At 50.8% G+C, this 9,182-nt stretch overlaps 1 long non-coding RNA gene across 1 annotated transcript in view; it reads left to right on the top strand.

Moving 5' to 3' along the window:
• The first annotated feature begins 362 nt into the window (after positions 1-362).
• The window catches only part of LOC144481613 (uncharacterized), a 28,895-nt gene continuing 20,075 nt past the window's right edge, over positions 363-9,182 (top strand). Inside the window, exons 1-2 of the long non-coding RNA XR_013495749.1 lie at positions 363-430; positions 7,648-7,736. This is a non-coding gene — a long non-coding RNA (uncharacterized LOC144481613). The remainder of the gene's footprint in view (positions 431-7,647; positions 7,737-9,182) is intronic.

Here is a 9,182-nt window from a genome sequence, read left to right as displayed (position 1 = left end):
AATCTGGAAATGTTTCCAGTTTGGACAATTGTAAACTCAAGGTTTTCAGTGGGGATCGAAGCGGGGACTTTCTCCTGTAAAGTTGCAGTGATAATGAGTGTCCCGGGGAAATGAGTGTGAATCCCCCAGCCCCGGACACAGGGGAACTGACCATCCAGCTCCAGCTCTGATTCCCAAGCACCAAAAGCTGCCAATGACCAGCAAGTCAGCTTGAGGCTGTGGCCACGCCCCACCATCTGAAACCGTCACAATGCCCGGCTGATTGACGGCAGCACCAGACCAATAGAAGAAGAGGGGGCGGGACTGGAGGACCAAGCGAGAGCGGCTGGACCTCCAACCAATCGGAGTGAATGAGGGGGCGGGGCTGTGAGTGGAGCATGCGCAGTGTGAGGAATGGCGGTGGAGGAGACAGCGGTCTGATATTCAATCGGTGAGTGAATGGAATGGCGGCTCGGGGGGGCGGAGAGGATTCATAATCAGGTGCTGCAAAGCAGAAAGTCAGAATGAAATCCCCGGTTCCCCGTTTGTACCCAGCGGAACCCAGTATTGTTCCCCATGACTGCATCGTGTTCACGGCCGCCATGTTTCCAGCGGAGCTGTGCGCTGTCTGAGTGGCTGCTGGAGGCAGGGACTCTCTCATTTAAGAAGCTTCTGGACAAACACATCAATAGACGAGGTGTAGTAGGTGATAGTCCAAGTGCAAATAAATTGATTAGGATCAATCGGTATTGAGGGGGCGAGGGGTTGTGGGGGAGAGAGGGGGCGAGGGGTTGTGGGGGAGAGAGGGGGCGAGGGGTTGTGGGGAGCGAGGGGTTGTGGGGGAGAGAGGGGGCGAGGGGTTGTGGGGGAGCGAGGGGTTGTGGGGGAGCGAGGGGGCGAGGGGTTGTGGGGGAGCGAGGGGGCGAGGGGTTGTGGGGGAGCGAGGGGGCGAGGGGTTGTGGGGGAGCGAGGGGCTGTGGGGGAGAGAGGGGGCGAGGGGCTGTGGGGGAGAGAGGGGGCGAGGGGCTGTGGGGGAGCGAGGGGTTGTGGGGGAGCGAGGGGGCGAGGGGTTGTGGGGGAGCGAGGGGCTGTGGGGGAGAGAGGGGGCGAGGGGCTGTGGGGGAGAGAGGGGGCGAGGGGCTGTGGGGGAGAGAGGGGGCGAGGGGCTGTGGGGGAGAGAGGGGGCGAGGGGCTGTGGGGGAGAGAGGGGGCGAGGGGCTGTGGGGGAGAGAGGGGGCGAGGGGCTGTGGGGGAGAGAGGGGGCGAGGGGCTGTGGGGGAGAGAGGGGGCGAGGGGCTGTGGGGGAGAGAGGGGGCGAGGGGCTGTGGGGGAGAGAGGGGGCGAGGGGCTGTGGGGGAGAGGGGGCGAGGGGTTGTGGGGGAGAGAGGGGGCGAGGGGTTGTGGGGGAGAGAGGGGGCGAGGGGTTGTGGGGGAGAGAGGGGGCGAGGGGTTGTGGGGGAGAGAGGGGGCGAGGGGTTGTGGGGGAGAGAGGGGGCGAGGGGTTGTGGGGGAGAGAGGGGGCGAGGGGTTGTGGGGGAAAGAGGGGGCGAGGGGCAGGGGGTGAGGAGTTGTGGGGCAGGGGTGGCAGGAGAGCGGTTGAAGTGGAGAGGGGTTGCAGAGGAGGGGGCTAGGGGTTGCAGGACAGTGGTTGAAGGGGGCAAGAGGTTGCATGGGGCAGAGTTTGCAAGCGTGAGGGGGTGGGGCATGGGTGGAGGAAGTGGTGGGGCTGGGGGAGGGGTGAGGGATTGCAGGGAGCGATCAATCTTCAACAGATCGGTTGAAGACGTGGGCGGAGCGATGGCAGATGGAGTTTAATCCGGGCAAATGTGAGGTAATGCATTTTGGAAGGTCCACTACAGATCGGAAATATACAGTAAAGGAAGAACCCTTTAGAGTATTGATAGACAGAGGGATCTGCGTCTGCAGGTACACAGGTCATTGAAAGAGGCAACACAGTTGGAGAAGGTAGTCAAGAAGGCATACGGCATGCTTGCCTTCACCGGCTGAGGCATTGAGTTTAAAAACTGGCAAGACATTTTGCAGCTTAAAAGAACCTCAGTTAGGCCGCACTACCAGAAGGATGTGGAGGCTTTGGCGAGGGTACAGTAAAGTTTTTCAGGATGTTGCGTGGTATGGAGGGCATTAGCTATGAGGATAGGTTGGAGAAACTTGGTTTGTTCTGACTGGAATCACAGAGGTTGAGGGGTGACCTGGTAGAGGTCTACAAGATTATGAGGGGCATGGACAGAGGGATAGTCAGAAGATTTTTCCCAGGGTGGAAGAGTCAATTACGAGGGGGCATAGGTTTAAGGTGCAAGGGGCAAGGTTTAAAGGAGATGTACGAGACAAGTGTTTTTACACAGAAGTTGGTGGGTGTGTGGAACTCGCTGTCGGGGGATGTAGTGGAAGCAGATACGATCGTGACTTTTAAGGGGCGTCTTGACAAATTCATGAATGGCATTGGAGGGATCTGGTCCCCGGAAGGTAGGGGGTTTTAGTTCAGTCGGGCAGCATGGTTGATGCAGGCTTTCAGGGCCGAAGGGCCTGTTCCTGTGCTGTAACTTTCTTTGTTCTGTTACCCAGAGAATGGGCTGTGACTGCACAACAGAGTTCTCCCGAACACTTGCCCCCTCTTACCAACAATATTCCTTATCTCCTCTCCCTACCATTCTGTCTTGGCTCACTATTTCTTACATACTCTCTCGCCTTTCTCTCATTCTCTCTCTCTCTCCCGATGACTCTCAAAAGAGACAGAGTGGGAAATCCACAATTATATCCTGAATACAATGAATTCAAGTGGCTGCTCCAGGTTTTCTTTAAACATAGAAACATAGAAGATAGGAAGAGGCCATTCGGCCCGTCGAGCTTGCTCTGCCATTCACGATGACCAATGGCTGCTCATCCAACTCAATAGTCCAACCCTACCCTTTCCCATATCCTTTGATCCCATTCGCCCCAAGTGCTATATCCAGCCGCCTCTTGAATACATTCAATATTATTTTATCAACTGCTTCCTGTGGTAATGAATTCTGGAGGCTCCCCACTCTTTGGCTGAAGAAATGTCTCCTCATTTCCGTCATAAATGGTCTGCCCTGAATCCTCAGACTTTGGCCCCTGGTTCTGAACTCTCCCACCATCGGGAATATCCTCTCTGCATCGACCCTGTTTCGTCCCGTTAGAACTTTATAAGTCTCTGAGATCCCCGCTCATTCGTCTGAATTCCAGTGAAAACAATCCTAACCCAGTCAGTCTCTCCTCGTACATCAGTCCCACCACTCCCGGAATCAGCCTGGTAAACCTTCACTGCATTCCTTCGAGAGCAGGAACATTCTTCCTCAGAAAAGTGGACCAAAACTGCACACAATACTCTCGGTGTGGCCTCACCAAGGCTCTGTCTAATTGCAACAAACATCCTGCTCCTTTACTCAACCTCTCGCAATGAGAATCAAGATGCCATTTGCCTTCTTCACCGCCTGCTGCATCTGCATGCTTACCTTCCGCGACTGGTGCACGAAGACACCCAGGTCCCGCTGCACACTCCCCTCTCCCAATTTACAGCCATTCAGGTAGCAATCTGTCTTCTTGTTTTTGCTTCCAAAGTGAATAATCTCACATTCATCCAAATGATACTGCATGTCCCATTGATTTATCCACTCACCCAACCTGTACAGATCATTCTGAACGATGTAAGCACTTCGTCACGGCTTACCCTCCCACCCAACTTTGTATTATCTGCAAACTTTTGGATGTTACATTTGTTACATTATATTAACCATTGAGTTCATTAAATTCAACACTGACACTGTTTGGGAATAAAGCAAATGCAACAGGCATCCTGAGGGCCCTGAGATTAGACCTTGATTTGAGGCCTAATCACAGAGGCTTAATCCATACTTAAGGCAAAATAAGACTCATAACCTCACCACAAAGAAACAGAACTGGAAGGAGCGAGAGGGAAAAGGGAGCCACTTTTTCTCACCCCCTATCCCTTCAATCCTCTTCTCACTCCTCCACTCCCCCGCCCTTGAAAAAACAACGAGTCGCATTGGGACTGTCTACCATTTATTAGAAGAAACAACATAGAAAGACATGGATAGAGAGAGGGGAAGCTCGAGTGACTGATGTTGGGAGAATTCATCCCACTGCCCACCCCAGCTGTGTGTACAAACACAAACAGTACTCTGTGTTTGGGAATAAGGCCTTACCAAGACCGGGGATTTTTAATTTTATCCCTCCTTTTTCTCTCCCTAACAAAGAAAATTACAGCACAGGAAAACATGCCCTTGGGCCCTTCAAGCCTGCACCGATGATGCTGCGCGACTGAACTAAAACCCCCTACCCTTCCGGGGACTATATCCCTCGATTCCCCTCCTGTTCATGTATTTGTCCAGACACAGTTAAAAGAGGCGGGAACACACAGCGGCGACAGTTTAAAGAGCAGGTACACAGAGCGGCGACAGTTTAAAGAGCAGGTACGCAGAGCGGCGACAGTTTAAAGAGAAGGAACAGAGAACGGCGACAGTTTAAAGAGCGGGAGCCAGAGCAGTGACAGTTTAAAAAGCAGGAACACAGAGCGGCGACAGTTTAAAGAGCGGGAACACAGAGCGGCGACAGTTGGGATTTTGGGTGGAAAGGATGGCAGTTAGGGCAATTCAATGCTCCTCTTGCAGGATGTGGGCGGGTCTGTGGGCAGGAACGGGACTCCAGAATGGTAGTCTGCCTCCCTGGTGCTAGGGTCGTGGATGTCTCTGAGCAGGTAGAAAGCATCCAAAAAAGGGAGGGTAATCAGACAGATGTCATTTTCCACATTTGTACAAATGACGTAGTGAGAAAGAGCAGGGAGGTCCTGCAAGAGCAATTTAGGGAGGTAGGTAGAAGGCTAAAAAGCAGGACCTCAAGGGTAGCAATGTCTGGATTGCTCCCCGTGCTAGTCAGGGTGAGAACAGGGAGATTGTGCAGCTGAACACGTGGCTAAAGAACTGGTGCAGGAGTGAGGGTTTCAGTTTCGTGGATCACTGGGAAGTCTTGCAGGGAGGATGGGACCTATACAAGAAGGACGGATTACAGCTGAACTGGAGGGGCACCAATATCCTTGCTGGGAGGTTTACTAGTGTGGTTTGGGTGGGTTTAAACTAATGTGGCAGGGGGGTGGGGATCAGAACAATAGGTCAGCAAGCGCAGAGACTGGGGATGAGCAAAGGGCCAAGACAAAGGCTACCAAAGAACAAAGAACAGTACAGCACAGGAAACAGGCCCTTCGGCCTCCAAGCCTGTGCCGCTCATTGGTACAACTAGACCATTCGTTTGTACCCATCCATTCCCAGACTGCTCATGTGACTATCCAGGTAAGTCTTAAACGATGCCAGCGTATCTGCCTCCACCACCCCACTTGGCAGCACTTTCCAGGCCCCCACCACTCTCTGTGTAAAATCGTCCCTCTGATATCTGAGTTATGCCTCGCCCCTCTCACCTTGAGCCCGTGACTCCTCGTGATCGTCACCTCCGACCTGGGAAAAAGCTTCCCACTGTTCACCCTATCTATACCCTTCATAATTTTGTACACCTCTATTATGTCACCCTTCATTCTCCATCTTTCCAGGGAGAACAAGCCCAGTTTACCCAATCTCTCCTCATAACTAAGACCCTCCATACCAGGCAACGTCCTGGTAAACCTTCTCTGCACTCTCTCTAAAGCCTCCACGTCCTTCTGGTAGTGCGGCGACCAGAACTGGACCCAGTACTCCAAATGTGGCCCAACCAGCGTTCTATGCAGCCGCAACATCAGACTCCAGCTTTTATACTCTATGCCCCATCCTATAAAGGCAAGCATACCATATGCCGCCTTCACCACCACCTCCACCTGTGCTGCCACCTTCAAGGATTTGTGGACTTGCACACCTAGGTCCCTCTGTGTTTCTATACTCTTGATGGCTCTGCCATTTATTGTGTAACTCCCCCCTACATTAGTTATTCCAAAATCACTTCGCATTTATCTGGATTAATTTCCATCTGCCATTACTCCGCCCAACTTTTCAGCCTATCTATATCCTGCTGTATTGTCCGACAATGTTCATCACTATCATCGTGTCATCCATCTTCATGTCATCCGCAAACTTGCTGGTGGCACCAGTTACACCTTCTTCCAAATCATTTATATATATCACAAATAGCAGAGGTCCCAGTACAGAGCCCTGCGGAACACTACTGGTCACAGACCTCCAGCTGGAAAAATACCCTTCGACTGCTACCCTCTGTCTCCTGTGGCCAAGCCAGTTCTCTACCCATCTAGCTACCTCTCCTTGTATCCCATGAGCCTTAACCTTCTTAGCCAACCTGCCATGAGGGACTTTGTCAAATGCCTTACTGAAATCCATATAGACGACATCCACGGCCCTTCCTTTGTCAACTGTTTTTGTCACTTCCTCAAAAAACTCCACCAAATTTGTAAGGCACGACCTCCCTCTTACAAAACCATGCTGTCTTTCACTAATGAGATTGTTCCGTTCTAAATGCGCATACATCCTGTCTCTAAGAATCCTCTCCAACAACTTCCCTACCACGGACGTCAAGCTCACTGGCCAATAATTACCTGGGTTATCCCTGCTACCCTTCTTAAATAACGGTACCATATTCGCTATCCTCCAATCCTCAGGGACCTCACCTGTGTCCCATGAAGAGATAAAGATTTCCGTCAGAGGCCCAGCAATTACATCTCCTGTCTCCCTGAGCAGTCTAGGATAGATGCCATCAGGCCCTGGGGACTTGTCAGTTTTAATGTTACCTAAAAAACCTAACACTTCCTCCCTTGTAATGGAGATTCTCGCTAATGGGTCAGCACCTCCCTCTGAGACACTCCCAGGCAACAAGTCCCTCTCCTTTGTGAATACCGATGCAAAGTATTCATTTAGGATCTCCCCTATTCCCTTGGGTTCTAAGCATAATTCCCCTCCTTTGTCCCTGAGAGGTCCGACTTTTTCCCTGGCAACTCTTTTGTTCCTAACATATGAATAAATTGCCTTAGGATTCTCCTTAATCCTGTCTGCCAAGAACATTTCGTCACCTCTTTCAGCCCTTCTAACTCCCCGTTTGAGTTATTTCCTGGCATATTTTTTCAGTTCCCTGGAGCTAACTTACACCTCTCTTTTCTTTTTGATCAGATCCTGAATTTCCCTGGTTATCCACCGCTCTCGAATCCTAACTTTCCTATCCTTCCTTTTTACAGGCACATGCCTGTCCTGCAGCCTTATCAACTGTTCTTTAAAGACTCCCACATGCCAGACGTGGACCTACCCCTGAACAGCCTCTCCCAATCAACGGCCACCAACTCCTGCCTAATCCGGCTATAGTTAGCCTTCCCCCAATTTAGCACCAAACCCTTAGGACAACACTCGTCCTTGTCCATTACTATCCTAAAGTTAACAGAGCTGTGGTCACTATTTGCCACATGTTCCCCTGCCAAAACTTTGACGACCTGACCGGGCTCATTTCTTAGAACTAGATTCAGTATAGCCCCCTCTCTAGTTGGGCTATCTACATACTGTTCCAAAGTACCTTCCATTTTACAAATTCCTCCCCGTCCAGACCTCCAGCCCGAAGCACTTTCCAGTCTATACCAGAGAAATTGAAGTCTCCCACTACAACAACCCTATTTTTTCTGTACATATCCAGAATCTCCTGACATACAAGAGGAAGAGCCATTTGGGCGAGGATGAACTCAGTGGGCCTGGAGGTCTGGAGTGCATTTGCTTCAATGCAAGGTGCGTAACGGGCAAGACAGATGAACTTAGAGCCTTAATGCTTGGCAGGAACTTGGATGTGGTTGCAATGACAGAGACTTGGTTAAAAGAAGGACATGACCGGCAGCTGAATATTGCGGGGTATAAGTGTTTTAGGCGAGACAGAGGTGGGGCGAGGAGAGGTGGGGGAGTCGCAATGCTGGTTAGGGAGCATATTACAGCGGTACAGCGGGTGGACAATATGGAAGGGTCATGTAACGAGACACTGTGGGTAGAGCTCAGAAACAGGAAGGACGCAGTCACTATGCTGGGGATATACTAGAGGCCTCCCAACAGCCCACAGGAAGTTGAGGAACGGATATGTAAGGAGATTCTGGACAGGTGCAGAAAAAATAGAGTTGTTGTAGTGGGAGACTGTAATTTCCCTCACAGAGACTGGAAATCGCTTCGGGCTGGGAGTCCGGACGGGGAGGAATTTGTAAAATGTGTCCAGGAAGGTTCTTTGGAACAATATGTTGATCGTCCAACTCGAGAGGGGGTTATGCTGTACCTAGTACTGGGGAATGAGCCCGCTCAGGTCATCAAAGTTTCAGTGGAGGAACATGTGGCGAACAGTGACCACAATTCTGTAAACTTTCAGATCGTAAGTAGTCTAACAACACCAGGTTAAAGTCCAACAGGTTTATTTGGTAGCAAAAGCCACAAGCTTTCTGAACAGCCTTTAAGGAGCAGTTGATAGGAGTGCAGGACAGGCATGTGCCTGTAAAAAAGGAAGGACAGCAAAGGTAGAATTCGAGAGCCGTGGATATCCAGGGAAATTGTTGGTCTAATCAAAAAGAAAAAAGAGGCATGCATAAGGTCCAGGCAGCTAAAAACAGATGAAGCACTGGAGGGACACAGAGAAAGTAGAAAATAACTCAAACAGGGAGTTAGAAGGACAAAAGTGTCCATGGCAGCCGGGATTAAGGAGAATCCCAAGGCATTTTATACATATGTTAGGAACGAGAGGGTTGTCAGAAAAAGAGTCGGACCTCTCAATAACAAAGGAGGGGAATTATGCTTAGAACCCAAGTAAGTAGGTGAGATCCTAAATGAATACTTTGTATCAGTATTCCCAAAGGATAGGGACACGTTGATTGGTAGTGTCTCAGAGGGATGTGAAGATCCGTTCGAACAAATCGCAGTTGGAAGGGAGGAAGTATTTGGTGTTTTAGGAAGCAAAAGGTTAGACAAATCCCCAGGGCCAGATGGCATCTGTCCGAGATTGCTGAGAGAGACAAGAGATAAAATTGCTGGGCCTCTAACAGAAATCTTTTTTTCTTCATTGGACACAGGTGAGGTCCCAGAGGATTGGAGGATAGCAAACGTGGTCCCGTTGTTCAAGAAGGGTAGCAAGGATAACCCAGGTTATTATAGGCAAGTGAGCTTGACGTCTGTGGTCAGGAAATTGTTGGAGAAAATGCTTAG

The sequence above is a fragment of the Mustelus asterias genome, chromosome 31 (assembly GCF_964213995.1).
Source record: "Mustelus asterias chromosome 31, sMusAst1.hap1.1, whole genome shotgun sequence".
Lineage (NCBI taxonomy): Eukaryota > Metazoa > Chordata > Chondrichthyes > Carcharhiniformes > Triakidae > Mustelus > Mustelus asterias.
The sequence above is the reverse complement of the archived record's forward strand: the minus strand, read 5'-3'. Positions and strand labels throughout refer to the sequence as shown.